The 17,832-nt window shown below is 37.7% G+C and overlaps 1 protein-coding gene across 2 annotated transcripts in view; it reads left to right on the top strand.

Annotated features, from left to right (window-relative positions):
• Positions 1-8: 8 nt before the first annotated feature.
• The window catches only part of Vmp1 (vacuole membrane protein 1), a 103,448-nt gene continuing 85,624 nt past the window's right edge, over positions 9-17,832 (top strand). Inside the window, exon 1 of one of the 2 annotated variants that reach the window (XM_010626721.3) lies at positions 9-149. The gene's annotated coding sequence lies outside the window, so the exon portion shown is untranslated. Of the gene's footprint in view, positions 150-12,477; positions 12,652-17,832 lie in introns of those variants that run through there. The other variant, XM_010626722.3, reaches the window with a different exon arrangement.

Raw genomic sequence — 17,832 nt, 5'->3', positions numbered from 1 at the left:
CCTCTCTCTTGGAGGCGGTCTCTGCCGGGGGACCGGGCCGGAAGTGACGCTAGCGAGTTCCGGTTGGCCAGAGCCCAGAGGCAGGTGTGAGAGTCGGTCGGGAGTCGCTTCCAGGATCCTGAGATCCGGAGAAGCCGGGGTCCGAGCGGGTAGGTAAAGGAAAGCCGGGAAGTGGGCACAGAAGCCTCAGGCTATTCTCAGAGCTTGGCTTCTTCCTGAGTTCTCCCACTTAAGGCATTGCAAATCTGGGGCACGGTGAATTTTACTTACCAGGAGTGTTTTTAGGGCGCTGCTGACTCTGGATGTCTCAGCTTGGAGGTAGCCAGGATATTTGGGACACCTCTCCGTCGTTGGTTAACTGGACATTGAACCCAGACTCTAGACTCCTTTCCGTTCGCTTTCCTTTCCACTGACGTGGAAACCATACTCGGTTTCTAGAGCGAACCCTGTCATCCCGGGGTGTCCGGGACCTTGGAGCATATGAAGAAGGTCTTCCCTGCTGATGAGACAGCTGTTGCAGCGTCTTTCAATTTGGTTGTCCTCCCCAACCTCTAGCACATGATGGTAAATGTGTCCGCTTCTAAAAAAAAAAAACAAAAGCAACAAAAAAACGTGTAAGTGCCTTACGAAGACCTGGTGGTAGAGTGGTCAAGGGTATGGGCCTGCGCTTCGTAGAGACCTTGCTGAGGACCTCAGATCTCTCACTACTTTCATGAAAAATACAGTTCTCTGCCTTTTCTAAATCCTTGGTTCCCAACGTTTATATTCCGTAACAGTGAAAAGTATTGGCAGTAATACATGAAGGTCAGCTTAATCTTTAAATTCCAAGAAGCCGTAAATGGCCCTGTGTCACACTGCTAGGTTACTTAATGACCTCCAGAACGGTCATGGTGGTGCACTCCTGTAATCTCAGCACTTGGGGGGCAGAGGCAGGAGGATTGCCATGAGTTTGAGGCCAGCCTGAACTGCATAGTTAAACCCTGTATCAAAAAAAAAAAACCTTAATGACCTCCATTAGTTTTTACACAATCATCTGGTTTTCTGCAACTCTGCTCAAAGATCTGATACATAGACTGGACCTGTTTATGTATTGGCAGCATTGCTCTTATGCTGTCTTTCATATCCCTTTTGATGCTTATAAACAGATTGCATTGGTCATTTGGAAAAGCTAGAACAAGTATTTCTAGTGTTGTAATGATAGAGAATTTAATGTTCTGATTCCTACTACCTATTAATTGTATTGTCAGCTCTGATTTTAGTTGTGAGGATTCTTGGCAAAAATGACAGGAAGAAACTGTAATACTAGGCAGCATTATATACGTTCTAAGTTTTTTTTAATTGACCTTTGGAAGAGAGAATGTGGTACCCATACAAATGTGACCAATTCGTGTAGATGTGAAATGACACTAAAGTAAAAATTTTCATATTTTACTTATTTTGCCTACTTGTGGGGACAGGGAGTAATTAGGATTGAACTCAGGGATTTGTGGTGCTTGTATCACTGAGCTACATCCCCAACCCTTCTTTATTTTTGTGACAGGTCTGACCAAAGTGCCCAGACTGGCCTTGAACTTGTGATTCTCCTGAATCAGCCTCCCAAGTAGTTGACATTACACCTGTGCTACACCATACCCACTGGCAACCTGCATTATTTGAAAACACTGAAACTTTTTTTAAAAGGATATATTCAGCCAGGTGTGGTGACACATATCTATAATCCCAGCTCTTGGGAGGCTGAGGCAGGATCACCGTGAGTTTGAGGCTGGCCTGGCCTACATAGTGAGTTAAAGGGCAACCAGTACTACATAACAAGACTCTGTCTTACTATGTCCACCCCACCAAAGAAAGGATATGTTCTTCGTGAATATACTTGATCCGTATAGTTAAATTCCTGTGGCTCACGTTCCAGAAGAAAATATACATGTAACTAAGTTTCTGAAATATTTTAATAAATGGTTTGATGCCTCTTAACACTTTACCTACTGCAGGTTTAACCAGTCTTGTTTTTTATTTCTTCACTTTTTTTATTAGTGCATATAGGCTATACAGATTAATGGGTTTCATTTTGGCAGATTTATACATGTACATAATATGCTTTAATCATCACCCCCCACACACATACACACCACCACCTTTGTCCTGTGTTCCCCTCCAGTTTCACATTTTTGGGGAGGTTTCAGTGCATACAATATATTTTGATCATATCCATCCCGCCCATTCATTACCTGCCCTTACACTCTTTTCCCCTTATTCCCTTCCTCTTCTCTAATTATACTCTCCTCCTTTCCTATCATCTTTTTTAGATTCTCCGTGTTAGAACATGAAATATTTCTCTTTCACTCTATTTAATTCACACCTTGTTCTTATTTTTGAGTTAACCAAGTTTTCACATTTGTCTTTGAAATGAGGTGACAAGCTTTTTGACAGGTAAAATTATAAAATTATAAAAATTATAAAACATTTATCGTTAACACTCAGTAAATATGCTTGTTGATTTTATAAATCCCACATGGTTTTTTATATTCATTTTGTTCAATTCAGTTATGCAGGGACTGATTATTCAACGCCATTCTTTAGGATTTTGAAGATCATTAAACTTTCAATCAGAGGACCTGGGTTGAATTCTGGGCTGTAGCACTAATTGAGTAATGGTTGACAGGTTGCCTGACATTCTGAGCTGGTCTGGATTGTGTTGATAAAAGGCTGTCAGATTTAATAAGGTAGTAAATGGGAAATCACTATATAAAGTAAAAATATGTTGACCCTGTCATTTCACTCTGACATCTGGAAATATTATCAGTATAAAATACTGTATGTAACATTGCATCATTTCACAATTTGATCATTTATATTGTGTATCCTTGTATTTGAAAATATCACATATTTTTGAGATGATATTTGACCCACTTTGTTTTTTTGTTTGTTGTTTGTTTTTGAGACAGGATCTCACTGTGTAATTCAGTCTAGCCTAGAACTCACAGCAAACCTCCTACCTCAGTCTTCCAAGTGCTGAGATTACAGGAATGTGTCACCATGCCCAGCTTTTATGTCCTACTTTTGAACACAGTAAAGCTGGCCAAGAATGGTTTGATACTCTGGTCCATTGAATTAGTCATCTGGGTTAATCAGTAGGTGGCTGGAAGATGAATGTAGTTTTGCATTTGAAGTTTAAATCTGATCTTTTTTAGTCATCATGTCTTATCACTTGAGAATTTCCAAGCACAGAAAAAAACCTGAAGCTTTAGGTACTTATATACAGAGTCTGCCCAAAACAGGTATGCACACATCAGGAAAAGAAAAGCTTGTATAAATACTTTACTACTAAATTTATTGAGACATCATGAGATTAATACAAGTTACAATTATAAGAGTTGCTCAAAGCAGTTGCCATTAGCTTCCAGACATTTATTACTACAGTGAACTGCTCCTTGGGTTATCTGGGCCACTAAGATTACTGCACATGCATTTTCAGTTTCTTCTCTAAGGACTGGCAGTGTAATGGGTTTTCTGCAATGTACAACAGTCCTCTAGGGTTCCCTTGTGAGAGTAATACCATCTGTTGAAAAACATGCTGTTTTTCTTTTCCTAAAATAATGTATACATTTTTAGGCAAGCTCTGTTTTATTAACTAAAGGTTAGAAGTAGCCCCCAGCTTAGTTACTTATATTGAATAAGAAACATTTTACTGAAACTAATATTTAGAATTAGAAGGAACCCCTGTGAACATACAGGTTTTTCATTTAATAGAAGAGAAAATTATGGCCCCAAAACAATCAGTAATTGGCTTGCTTGCACGGGTAATGTTGAACCTGAACTGCACTTCAGGTCCTGAATGTTCTTTCTGTTCTGTTAAGCTTGTCCCTAAGCTCTTTGATATGGTTTGGTAATATGTCTTGGTCTTTAGGCAAAAATACTTAATGTACTAAAGAAGTAGATGCACAAACACAAACTCTTTTTCCTTGTTAGCTTGTATAGTTTTGTAAATTGTAGGAAAGCAAAAGGTCCTTGGGAGATTTGCAGTGGAGTGGATTAAAGAAAATTACTTATGTTCTTCAGAACAGTTATTCTGAGTTTGTGCTTAATTGCTGTCAGAGTTTGAAAAGTCTTCTTTCTGGCAAGTGGAATGACAGGATCCTTAGAACACATTAGTAAATTCTACTAATTGGTATAGTGAGCTATATTAATTTCTTTGTTCCCTAATGGAAAATATTTCCCCATACTGTTATAGTTTTAATATTCCAGTTACCTTATACCAATTGCTTATAGAATCATTTCTCTAGCTATTTTGTTGTAGGTCATAAAGCCATTATAGAAGAGTAAGTTCATTGTCTTATTGGGAGCTCTTTTGAGTTCACAAAACCTATTTAGTTTGTTCCTTTTTTTGGAGATGATGATGGTGCAGCTGTTCTTGTTTTTGCCCAAGTCCCCTTTGTGTGCTGTCCCTTTTTAGTGTGAAAATGAACGCTAGATAAGCGGATCCTGACAAACAAGATGAATTGTATAGACCTCACTTTGTCATGGTTATATTAGTTGATAATCTGCTCTTACAAAGATGTACAAATAATTTTGAGAGTAAACTTTTTGTGTGTGTGTGCTGGGCGGTTGAAACTAGGGCCTTGTACATACTCAGCATGGGCTATACCACTGAGCTATACCTCCAGCCCTCAGAGTAACTCCCCCTACCTGTGGTGCTGAAGATTGAACCCAGAGCCTTGGACAAGTAAATTTATTTATTTATATGTTTTTGAGACAAGGTCTCACCATGTAGTTCAGGCTGGCCTTGAACTCAGTATATAGTCGAAGCTGACCTCAAACTCATGGTAATCCTTCTGCCTCAGCCCCCGGAGTGCTGAGAGTATAGGCTTGAGCCACCACGCCTAGCTTTAAGTAAGCTTTTAAGAGCATATTGCCTCAGGTAATACTTTATCTTACTTAAGGGCAATCATTGCATAATCGTATACTAGCAAGTCTGCCTATAATTGCTCAAGAGTCTGTTAATGTTCCTTAATCTTTTCACTAGATTCTTGTATTTTCTCATGTTCTTTGGATTCTTTCACAAAAACTTTGGTCTTCGTAGATTGTATATAGGTAGTGTTAAAAGGTTGGGCCGTGATGTGTTGGTTCAAATTTCAGCTTACTGTGTGGTTCCTGAGCTGGTTACTTAACCTCTTGCCATCTCAGTTTCCTCCTGGACATTGAAGTCACTGCCTTTATTGTTATGCTTAAATGAATAGATTTAAGTAAAGCATTTAGAATAGTGCTGAGCATATCATTAATCATGACTGTGATTATTATCATGTAGCCCCTGAGGTATTGCTGGGAAGTCCTTCTGGTTCTCTTTTGAAAGAATGTCCTCCTTTCCTGCTTACTTATTAATGAGGTTTCAGTAAATATCTCTTGAGTATACATTTCATATGGTGAATATTTTACATGTGGGATTCTCAACCAACGGAAACATTCTCACAGTTTACATTATCTTTGTAAGCTATAACCCAGAATTTGGTGATTGAAACAAACTGTTCTTTTGATAGTTAATACAATCTTCTAGTGCTTAACTTCTTTGCAAGGAAATATCATTTTCCAGTGACATCTGTTGTATTATCTGCTCATGCATCCAGTCAGTGAACAGACCATCTTGTGCCCTAGACCATTTAAGTTCTGGGGAAACAGTAGGAAATAAGTGTTATAAGGAAAGAAGGGGTCTGAGAGAAGGTTAACAGTGTGGATATGTTCCTCTTGGGGACTGCAGCCCCCAAATGGTCGTGGAACATGATGACGTAAAGTGAGCTAGGAAGCCAGGCATGGTGGCTCAAGCCTGTAATCCTAGCACTCTGAGGCTGAGGCAGGAAGGAGAGCAAGTTTCAGCCCAAGTTCTATTAACTTTGTGACTTAGTGAGACCTTGTCTCAAAAAGGGGGTGGGGGCTGGAGATGTAGCTCTGAATGAAGGCCCTGGATTCAATCCCCAGTACCACAACCACCCCCCAAAAAATGTGCAGATTCTGCCACTTACCTCACAAGTGCGAGGACCCAAGTTCGATCCCTGGTATGAAAAAAAAAAATGTACAGAGTCCAGGACATTTAGTGCTTTGTATGTCATGAAAATAGGTTTGCATTTGATTTGAGGTATAATAGGAAGTCATTCTGCAATTTTAAGTAGAGGAGTAGTAGGGTTTATAATATTATCATGTGTGGAAGATGAATTGGAGAGAACAAGAACAGAAGTCCTCTCCAATGGGGAAGGAAAGTAGGATTGCTGTTGTCCCAGTGGGCAATGAAGATGGTGTGGACTAGAAGGGTGGCAAAGCAGATGGAGAGCAGTGTGTGACGCTATATATGTTTGAAATAGGATTTGGTCCTAGATTAGCTGAGAAGTAATGAAGAGGGAAATCAAGAGTGACTAAGATTCTGAGTTTAGTAGCCAGGTAAATAGTTGTGCCAGGTACTGGAAAAGGGAAGGTTTGGAGAGGACCAGGTTGGTTTGTTGTAAGGTGGGTAGGTATGAGGAGGAAAGGGTATTTTTTTAACAGGGCTTAGAGGTATGTTGAATTTGAGAAACTTAGGAATCGTCCTTGTAGTGCTATTACACATATAAATCTAGGTCAGGAGAGAAATAGAAATTCGGGATTATAATTTAAACCATAGAACCGCATGTGGTCACTTGCAGAAGAAGAAGGGGAAGAGGAGAGGGTTTAAATCAAGTAAAGGAGAAAAATTTGAGGAAGAAGACATAAGTAATGCTTGAAAAATAGTGGTCAGATGCACAAACAATACAAGTAGCTCTGCAAGGCCTGATACAAAATACTGCGAGAGTTCTGATTTTAGAAAAATTTTACTATAGTAAAAGACAGAACCATGAATCCCCCTCAGATTACTTCCCTTTGCTTTGAACATACTTATCCTGGCATTCTTGCTGCTTTCTGAAGTACTTTTGGAAGAGCTCTTTCTAGTCTTTACAAGGTATGATCAAAAATATGATGGGCAGGGCTGGGGATTTAGCTCAGTGGCTCCAGCGCCTGCCTCACAAGTGCAAGGGCCCGACTTCAATCCTTGGTACCAAAAAAAATATGATGGGCTGTGGGCACACACCTGTAACCACAGCACAGGAGCCTGAGACCAGGAGGATCTCTGTCAGTTGGAGGCCACCCAGGATACTTAGTGAGTTCAAGGCCAGCCTTAACTACATAGCAGGATCCTGACTCAAAAAGCAAACCGAAACAAAAATGTTACAGTACATCCTCATTCACCTATTCACTTATTTGGCATCATATGACTTATGGCTAGTCTCTCAAGCCAAAATAACTATGAATAGTAAGCATTTTGAATGAGGGTAGCCATGACAGAGCAAATAAAGACACAGAGGGACAGGGGGTGGGTAAATAAATAAGAAAAGGACTCCAGAACTGCTTCAGAAAGTGGCAAGAACAGTGGGATAAGCGTGTTTGAAGCAGGGGTGGGGAGTGTTTTGAATGGAATTAATGACAAAATATCTTTTACTTCAATAATTTTTCTTTTAAATTAGAGACAGTTCCAGGGGCCGGGTATTTAGCTCAGTGGTTCCGCCGCCGCCTGCCTCGCAAGCACAAGGTCCAAAGTTCAATCCCCGGTACCAAAAAAAAAAAAAAAAAAAAAAAAAAGAGAGAGAGAGAGAGAGAGAGACAGTACCAAGCAGTTAAGAAACAGAAGAAACCAAGGATTTTTTTTTTAACTTTTAAAAAGCACATGAAAATTTTTACTTATAAGAAATGATCAGCTTTATCAAATACTGGTATCTGATCTAGATGAAAACAAAATAAAGCTTAAGCAGGGCATAGTGGTACATGCCTATAATTTCAGTGTTCTGGGATGCTGAGGCAGGAGGATCACAGTTCTGAGTCTTGCTTAGGCAACTTAGTGACTTGCCAAGACCCTGCCTCAACATAAAAAATAAAAAAATGACTGGGGAAGTAGATCATTGTGAAGGCCCTGAGTTCAACTCCCAGTGCCACAAGGGGAAAAACAGTTCAGTACAGTTGAGCTGGTTAATTTGATGAACCATTTCTTCACTCATTGTTGAGTAGAGGACTTTCCAGAAACTTTAAAGTCTCTGGATTTTAGAAGGCCTTCAGTCAAGAGAATAGCCAAGGTATTCATGCTCCTCATAAATTTTAAAAATCTATTTATAGGCAGTTATAGTAGAGTTGTCTCCTGATATCCATGGGGTTTAGCTCCAGGACCTCGGATTCAGAGCGCACTCACTTGTCTCTTGTACAGTTCAATCCTTTCTAATACCTAATGCAATGTAAGTGTTGTGTGAACAGTTGTGCTACTTAGGGAATAGTGACAAGAAGTCTGTATATGTTCAGCACAGGCACAATTGTTTTCTTAGCATGTTTCCAGTATATTCATTGTGGGAGATTGGAACATATGCATCTTGATCCTTTTTACTTCTCCTTTCCCCACTTCCCTCCCTTCTGCCCATCCTCAGCCTGCCCCCAGTCTCCACAAAGTTTACCGCCCTGTTTCCTATCATCTGTCTTTTATTTTGCTCTTGACATTATTTATATTTTGTGTTTCTCAGAGAAACCATAAAGTATTTAACTTTCTGTGTCTAATTTATTTAGCTTTGTGGTCTCTTTAGCATTCATTGTCCTACAAATGACTCAAATTTGTTCTTTTTTATGGCTTATAGATACATAGATCGATCAGTCCATCAATCTGTATATCCCATTTTCTTTATCCATTCACCTGTTGATGGGCATACAGACTGCTTCCAAGATTCAGCTTTTCTAAGTTATGTTGCTCTATACATGAGTGTGCATGTGTCGCTGTAATATGAGGCAAGATCACTGTGCTACTTAGTCTCAAAAACAACCCCCCAAAATGTAATTTTACGTGTACATTTTCTCTGTGAAAATAAATCACGAAGTATCGTAGAATGATGTTTTTACATAATGGAAATAAGAGATGAAGAAACCTCTAAAATCTATCAGACTCTCCAAACAGGAATCATGCCTGTTGTTTTTTTGTTTGTTTTGTTTTTAAACTGGGAGTTTTACTTAAAATTATATTTAATTTAAAATTAGATCTAGGGCTGGGGATTTAGCTCAGTGGTTTCACCGCCTGCCTTGCAAATGCAAGGTCCTGAGTTCAATCCCTAGTACCAAAAAATAAAATAAAATAAAATTAGATCTAGAGCTGGGGGCGTCAACACACCTCGAGGCTGTGGTTTCAATCCCCCAACACACATGCACAGAGCAGGTGAAAAGTGGCCTTTTTGGTGACTAGAAACCTATGATAAACTGAATATGTTTTACACTTCACTAAATTTAGGAAGATTTTAGACCAGAAATGTGTATCCTTCTAACCTGATATCCTACTATTAAGTGAATTATGGAGATTTTGAATACTTTGAAATTGTATCCTAATTGTGAGGTTTTAATTTTGCCTAATTTCCAAAAATGTTAGTATGTTTAAAAGTTTAATGTTTTTCATATATTCCTCTCAAATTACGAATTTTCAGAAAACATTCTTTAACTCTCACCACCATGTGATAGATGCTATTATCAGTATCTGGCTTGGAGTCAGATGGGTTTGATAACAGTCACTGCTGTGCTTTGTGAGACCGAAGAAAGTTTCACTGGTCATTTTAGATTTTGTATTCGGTTCCTAGGAGTAAATTGCAATTCCTTAACTTTAATGTTGTTGGGAACTCTGTAGCTATTTTGGGTAACCCAGAAGTAATGTGTTAAATAATCCAATTAAGGATAGACACTTCTGAATGCAAGAATGTTTACTGAGCAGTGTAATAAAGTCCACTGTCCTTTCTTGCCTTGTATGAAGAACAATGTTTCATTTGGAAAGGTGACTTAATATTTTTGTGAGAAAGTAGTACTGTATTCATTTAGATAGATCTTTTTCTTAAAAAGAAAAGAACTGTTTTTTTATTTTTAGAATAATGTCAAGAAATAAGAATCAAGGGCTTCACTGCTTTCTTTTCCCTTTCACTTTGTTAATTTCTCCAACAATTCGTATTATTTATTTAGTTGTTGTTATGTCATCTTTAAATGCTTTTTTATTTTGCTTTGGGAAACTAAGTAATTTAGGGTTGCATTGTTTTTGCATTACAAATGTGGCTAATGTTTAAACTGAATGGCGTATTATAGTCTTAGCACTGGATGTACAGCCTACAAAGAACCTTTGTGAGTGGATATTAGCAGTTCTTTCCAAACATTTCTGCCAGAAGCAAACCAAAAAGCACCACACATTTTGATAACAACCTCTTATGTTAACACTTCAGCTTTATTTAAAATCTGCTAGTTACAGCCTTTAAAATATTTGTCATGTTTACATATGTGTTCCCAATGAAAATTATTTGGTATTTGAATTAATGCAATTATGTAAAGTTTACTTTTTTTTATAAACTGACTTTTATTGGTACATTTTAGATATACAATACAGTTACATTCATTATTGGTATCTTGTGCCTTTATATGACAGGTCTTGGTTTTTATTTTTTCCCCATTCCCCTAGCCTCCCTTCCCCCTCCACCCTTCCCTCTTTACAAAGACTTTGTTTCCATTTTCTTCCTTTTCTCTTATTTTTTTCTTCCCATTTTACCTTTCCCCTACCCCTCCCATTTGCCCAATACCTTTAGACCTTTTCTTATTACAAACTATCAATTATACATTTTGACTCTTATTTGCACTTTTAGTTTGTTGTAAAGTTTATTTTAACAGCCTCATTTTTAGAAACAAAACTAACTCACACACATGCACCCACAGACAAAGCGGGCTCCACTGAATGTCAAGAACGTATGGCAGATTTCTGCTGGAAGACACTTGAGTCCTTTGAACAGGCTAGAAATACTTTAGATTTTTTTCCCCACCGAGAATCTGACTGACATTATTTCATTCCAGAGTTCCAAAATTAATACTACTTCATTAAATTATGAAGTGTCTCTCTTATGAATGATCAGTGTGTCTTACCATAGCCATATAGACTAACATCCCTTTACCCCATAATAATTTAACAGATTATCCTGTTGGTACATCTCAAAATATTTAGATTGATGAAAAATAATTCATTTTCTTTTTCAACATAAAATAAAATTTTTCTGAGTCTAGGATGCTTCTGTTTTTGGAAGCTGTGAAAATCAATTATATATTATAGTCTCTGTATAGTACAGAAGTATACAAAGTAAGTATGCATGTGAATACTCAAAGTGTTATTCATGTGATTATTTTGAAAAATTTTCACATTCATTTAGAGAAACTAACCTTGTATAGTAAGTGCCAGTGACTGTGAGATACTTATGTGTAATCTCTCTTGAAGTAGAGAACGCTGTATTACTTGCCAGTCCTCCAAACAGAAAACCAGGAATGACAAATACTGAGGTGGGTTAGTACTTTGGTTCTCAAACAGAAGCGTTTGGTATAATTTTGCATTCATCGGGGAACTTCACATTGGGTGGCGAACACAACTGCAGCCATCTTCCCAAATTATTAATTCCTGAATTGAGGAACCACTGTATTCCAATATGCTGAAATGCAAAGTCTTATTTTCTCAAGGAGACATAACTAGTAAGTGGTGGTGTTTAGCTATACAAGAGTTAAACTACAGTTCTTTGAGCTAAAAAGGTAAACAGCATTAGAATAGGGTGGATAAGTTTAGGTTTGGGATCTAGTTCAAGTGTTTCTAGCCCTCAAAATCGTTCAGCACATATTATTAGGAGCTTCCAGCTAGCAAGTTTTCCTGTTTGCCTATAAAATGAGTCACTTATAACGATGATAGTGAATAAGGTTAACAGGATGTGTTCATACTAAATTAAGTAGTCACTGTTATTATTTTGTAACATAGGCAGCACCGTAAATGGGGGTATTTCCTGGATAAAATATAGGCCAGCTGTGTAGCTAAGACCTCTCAAGGCATCTGAAACTTGGTACGATGTCACATGTCAGGTTCTGATCCTCTACATTGGAATTTAGAAATTTGAATTACTAAACATAGCTGAGCAGACTCTAGGGGGTGTTATCTAATCAGATTTATAAACCAAAATATCAATTTGATGTAGATTGAGCATGTCTTTTTCAGAATTCACAGAAAAATAATCTTAAATTTAGTTTTGGAAGAGAGAATATCTTGCCAGCGTGTTGTCATGTTCCATACTACTATTAATACTGCCCAGAAGAAGAGTGGACAGGAAATGCATGTGGATGGAAATAACCTCAGTGAAATCCATTAATTTGTACAATTCATATGTCTTAGGGGAAAAAAAGTGGCCATTCAATGTCTGTGTACTGCTTCTAGATTTGTCACTAGTTTTGTAACATTATCCAAGTCACTTTCCTTCTGGATGTTACTATGCTTTATAGGTGAAGATAGGCTTGAATGCTTATGAGTTCCCTTCTGATTCTCATTAGGCAGAATATTCATAGCACTCGGTCACGCGGAGCATCATTCTGCTTTTGAGAGAAAGAATTGTCAGTATATAGAGGGTATTTCAGGCTAACTGAATAGATGCCATCATGAGGGAGAGTGCAGAGAAAACAGAAAAAGGGATCTATGACCAGGAAGAATTCTAGGAAGTAGAGCAGGAAGAGCTGTCAAAGGAGTAGCCAGAGAAATAGACGGGAATATTTTATGGAGAGTATGATTGCTTGTGCTCAGGGAAGGTAAGAGGCTTGATTTGATGTGTCCTTTGGATTTTGGCAATATTAGTGATCTTGACAGAGAGAAATTAAGGTATGTTGGGTCAGAAGTCATGTTGCTGTGGTTTAAGAAGAGATTTGGTGATGAGGAAGTGGGGACTCTGTATGTAGGCAGCTCTTGAAAACTTAGTACTGAAGAAAGATTGAGAAATGGAGACCGGGGATTTAGCTCAGTGGCCCCACGCCTGCCTTGCAAGCCCACGGTCCTGAGTTCAATCCCCAGAGTGGGGTTGAGGGGGGTGACAAAAAAAGGAAGTGCTAGGTGAGTATAAAGGAGGAAAGGTAGCCGGGAATTTAGCTCAGCGGTCTGGTGGCCTGCCTGGCAAGCGCAAGGACCCGCCTTCGATCCCCAGCACCAAAAAAAAAAGGAGGAAAGGTTGAAGACCTAGGGAGAATGGAAGGAGCTAATAAGTCCCAAGCAGATGAGAGGGGATGATACACAGCAGACTATATAGTGACTTGCTAAGCACAGGACACTTCCTAGTGAGGTGTAAAGAGAGTCAGAATGCTAACATGAATGAAAGTGTGTGTATCTTAGTAGGCTTAATAGTAGAAGGATTGCGGAATTTTCCCTCTGCCTTCCTTTCCTTCTTTCTTTTTTTTGTACCAGGAATCAAGCTCAGGGCCTTCCCTCTACTCTTGTGTTAAAAAAACGCGAAACAAAGTCAATGGCTGAAAGTAAGAAAGGAGAAAATGGGGCAAGACGTTGGAGGAGAGAGAAGAAGGAGTGAAATAATTGTGAGCGTGAGGAAAAGTTTATTATTGATAACGAGCTTCAATTTGAAACTTGAGATTTGGCTTCTCAAATAATAACTTGACCTAATGGGGCCTTGATAAATTTTGTTTGAATGAGTAAGTGAATTATAAGTGGTTGTATAGCTGCTCAGACAGATCTTAACAATGCAGAGGCATTGCAGGTTGGCAAAGTTTTCCAGTATCTGTGATTGGGAAGAAGAGCTAAAGGAATTATGTTTTTAAGAGAATTTTTATTTTCTTTTTTGAAACAAAGAATAAAGCAAAATCCTTTAAAAAATGGTTAAAATCCAAAAACTATCAGTGCTAGTGGTTCTTTTGTTTGGTTCTTAGGCTGGCCCTAACCCTTCCTAAATGGTCAACATGCAGAATAGTTTGGATGCTTTTGTTTGCTTAACTGTTCACAACCCCAGTGGTTTTGCTTGTTTGGCTTTACATTATAGTTCATCTTTTTGGGAGTAGCAAGTTTTTGAAAAGTTGTTTCTAAACTGAATTTATTTTGTTGGTGAAGAACTAAGTGGTAAAACAAAAATAACTTAGTTCCCTAGGTTTTTTCTTACAAAACAAAATTTCAGGCTATTTTGTTATGTTTTCTAAAGAGAATTTTTAAGAAGGAAATGTCAGTAGGCTGTTCTTTTTTAGCACATTGTGTAAGAACACATGTACAAATAAAAATTCTTGTTGCAATATCTTAAAAACAAAACCTTCAAATAATTGTGCAATACCTTTGTTATGAGTGTGACCTCAAATAGACCCAAGTTGTTTTGGATGAAATTCTTTTATCTCTTTAAGATGACACTGTGAGAAAGAGTAAATAGGGGGAAATGAGTTCTATTATCACAGTTTTGTGTTTTTGTTTTTGGGTGTTTTTTTTTTGAGGGAGAGTTAGGATTTTTTTTTTTTTAATCAAGTCCTTTTCTTTCTGCCACACTTTAATTAAATTTTATTTACTGTGTTTTAGGTGAATGTTTGACAGGAATTGCCTACAGGGCTTGGCTGCATATGAACCCACACAGTTTTAAGTATTTGTAGAACTTAAGTAGAGCTCCAAGTTTTAAATACTTAGAAGGTGGAAAAAGTCTTTAAGTTCTTTGTATGATTCAATTTCAAGCTGCCTTGATAGTTTTATTAATAAAATCCAGACTTGTGATAGACATCCATTCTGTGAGCCTGCTGTAGTACTGTAGTGATGTTGTGCTAGTACATCATTTTACAAAATAACTTTGTTTTTGTGGTTGCTTGGGCTACATGGCCCTTTGACAATATCTTCAGAGAAATGTGACTTAACTTTGTACAATCAAACTTCTAGCTTTTGTGAGCTCTTCTGAGTTGTTGTCCCCTGAGCTCCTTCCTCGTCATCTTCAACATTATGGTTCGTGTATATTGAGTTCATGTGAAAGGTGAAGTAGTATATTAGTGCTCGACACACCTTACTTTGTTTATTATAGCAGCCTTTTGATAGGTGCTGTGTGATCCCTGTTTTACAAATTAAACTGTTTAGAGAGATTGAGAGATTTAAATCTAGTTCTGTTAAACTTGAAAATTTGTTTTCTTCCCACTAAAGTATGCATTATTTTTCCATCTGCTCTTCCTAGAACATCTGTTTCCTTCTATCCTAAGTTTGTAAATTTGTCTCCTGTGCACCTTTGCCTTTCCTATCAGACTGACTTTCCTTATCTCATTCATATCTATGACCTCTCCTCAGTGTCCATTAGAGACAGTAGAGTGGAATGAACAACACTGGTACCATAGCAGTGAGGCAGGTTCTATGAGGTTGTCTTTCTGGTTTAGGCAGCAGTCTGGGTTGATTGCTTCATGTATCTCCTACCCTTTTGGTGTATTGATACAGTTACATACACACATACTCACAAACATGCATGCACACACAGTTTTATATACAAATAACAATCCTATGAAAGTGGCAATTATTATAATTTTGGGGATCCAGAAAATCAAGGCCTGAAATAAAATGAAACTTGCTTAAGATAGCACTAGTGCAAGTGTGGGGCTCAGCTGTAAATCATGTAATCATCTCCAAGCTATCTGTGGTAATGGAAATCTGTGCACTACTTTTTGATATGTTTATTTGCTCGTGGAAAAACGAGGTAACAATACAAAGGTCTCCACAGATTAATTTTATCTAGAAGAGGAGATCCTCTGTACAGTAAAGAATTTTGTTGTTGTTGTTGTTCAGGCACTTAGGATCTTTTACTTCTTTTACTGTGTGAGGTGTATTTTTAGAGGTAATTATAGTTAGAAGTTAAGGAATAAAATAGTACCAACTAACAAATCCATGACCATGTCACATTTTAATCAACTAAATACAAGTCTAGCGTGATTCCTGGCATATACAATCTTAAATTACTATTGTGGATTTAAGGGTTCATGGATGTAACTCAGGGTAGGATGCTTACTTTGCATGTACAGGGCCCAGGGTTTGATCCTTTCCACTGGGGAAAAAAATCACTTAATAGATAAGCGAACAAAGCTATACAAGAATCTTATAAAAAGTGATTTCTTAGCCAGGCATGGTGGTGAACACTTATAATCCCAGCACTATAGGAGGCTGAGGCAGGAGGATTGCAAGTTCAAACCCAGCCTGGTCAAAGACTTAATAATATTGACACTGCCTCAAAAATGAAAAATACAAGTAAAATTAAGAAGGCCTGAGGATGTAGCTCAGTTTGAAGGCACTGAGTTCAATCCTGCGATGCAGGTGTCGGGGGAAGTGATTTCTTGAGTTTATTTCTCAATAATATAACCTTCAAATTCATAAATCTGACTTTGAATTCAGAAAGTCACTGAATATCAGTAAAATAGAAAAATTGACCCACTTGATTATGAGAATACTTTAAGCTTGGAGCTACTGTGAAATACAGAATTAATAATAAAAGCAATGAATAGGAAAATGTACTATCCTTTCATGTGAGTTTATTTGGAGGTTATGAGAGTTCCCTGTTGATGACCTTTTTCTTAGTATCATTAAAAAGTAATGCACATACCCTTATACTCAGACAGTTCACCCACTAAAAGTGCAGTTTGGGGCGTTGCTGTGCTTTAATGGTAGAATGCGCACCTAGCATGTGTGGGGCAGTAGGTCTGATTTCCCAGCCCTGCCCAAAGATGATTAAATAAATAAACTGCACAAGTCAGTGTGTGCCAGTATATTCACCCTTGTGACCATCACCACAGTCTGTTCTAGAACATTTTGTCACCCCCAAAAGAAACATAGCACATTGGCAGCTACTCCGTTTCTCTCTAATTAATCTTTCTGTTGTTTTGTATGTCCAGTTCTGGACAGTTCATATGTCATGGTGTTTTTTGACTGATTTCTTTTGCATAATATAGTATTTTCAAAGTTTATCATTGCTGTAGCCTATATTAGGATTTTATTTCTTTTTTTGGCTGAATAATATTTCATTGTATAGTCCCAACATTTTTTATATCTGTTCGTTAGTTGATATACATTTGGTAACATCCACCTTTTGACTATGAAGAACGGTGTGCTGTGAACTTTTACCAACAACTCATGGATGTAAATGTTCATTTCACCTATGGGTGGAATTGTGCAGTCTTGGTAACTTTCTCTGTTTTATCCTTTGAGGAACTACCAGGTTGTTTTTTAAAGCACCTTTATCATTTTATACTCCCACCAGCAGTGTATGAAGGGTTCAGATTTTTCCACATCACTTAACATAGCAATCCTGAAAGGTATGGGGTTACATCTCCTTGTGATTCAGTTTGTATTTTTTAGATGGGTAAAAATGTTAAGCATTTTTTCAGGTGCTTATTTATCCATTGGTGTATCTGTTTTGGAGAAATATCTATTCATATCATTTTAATTTTTAGCTAAATTATTTGCTTTTTATTATTGAGCTATGAGAGTTAATTATAGTCTGGAGATTTACCTCAGTGGCACCATGCCTACCTCAAAAGCGTAAGGTCCTAAATTTGATCCCCAGAACCAAAAACAGAAAAACAAAGAGTTAATTATACTCAATACAAGCTTCTTGGGTTGTGTTTGTTTGTTTTTGAGACAATCTCACTGTGTAGCCCAGGTTGGCTTTGAACCTCAGCCTCCCAAGTGCTGGGATCACAGGCTTAAATCACCACACCTAGCTGAAAATACAGCATCTTGTGAGATTTGAAAATATATTCTCCCATTCTATGACTTCTTTGCATTTTCTTAATAATGTCCCTGGAGCACAAACATTTTACTTTTGATAATGATAACTATTTCTTATCAGTTGTCTTTTTATAAAACTCTGGACATGTTCTATTAACACCTGAAGAATGACAGAATCATAGGCCATCAGTTATTATATATACTATAATGTTATATTACAGTGATTCAAAGTAAAAACATTTATGATACATGATATAGCGTACACC

The sequence above is a fragment of the Fukomys damarensis genome, unplaced genomic scaffold (genome assembly GCF_012274545.1).
Source record: "Fukomys damarensis isolate Sample0158 unplaced genomic scaffold, DMR_v1.0_HiC HiC_scaffold_13, whole genome shotgun sequence".
In the NCBI taxonomy this organism is placed as follows: domain Eukaryota; kingdom Metazoa; phylum Chordata; class Mammalia; order Rodentia; family Bathyergidae; genus Fukomys; species Fukomys damarensis.
Note: the sequence above shows the minus strand (reverse complement) of the source record. Positions and strands in the feature narration are given on the sequence as shown.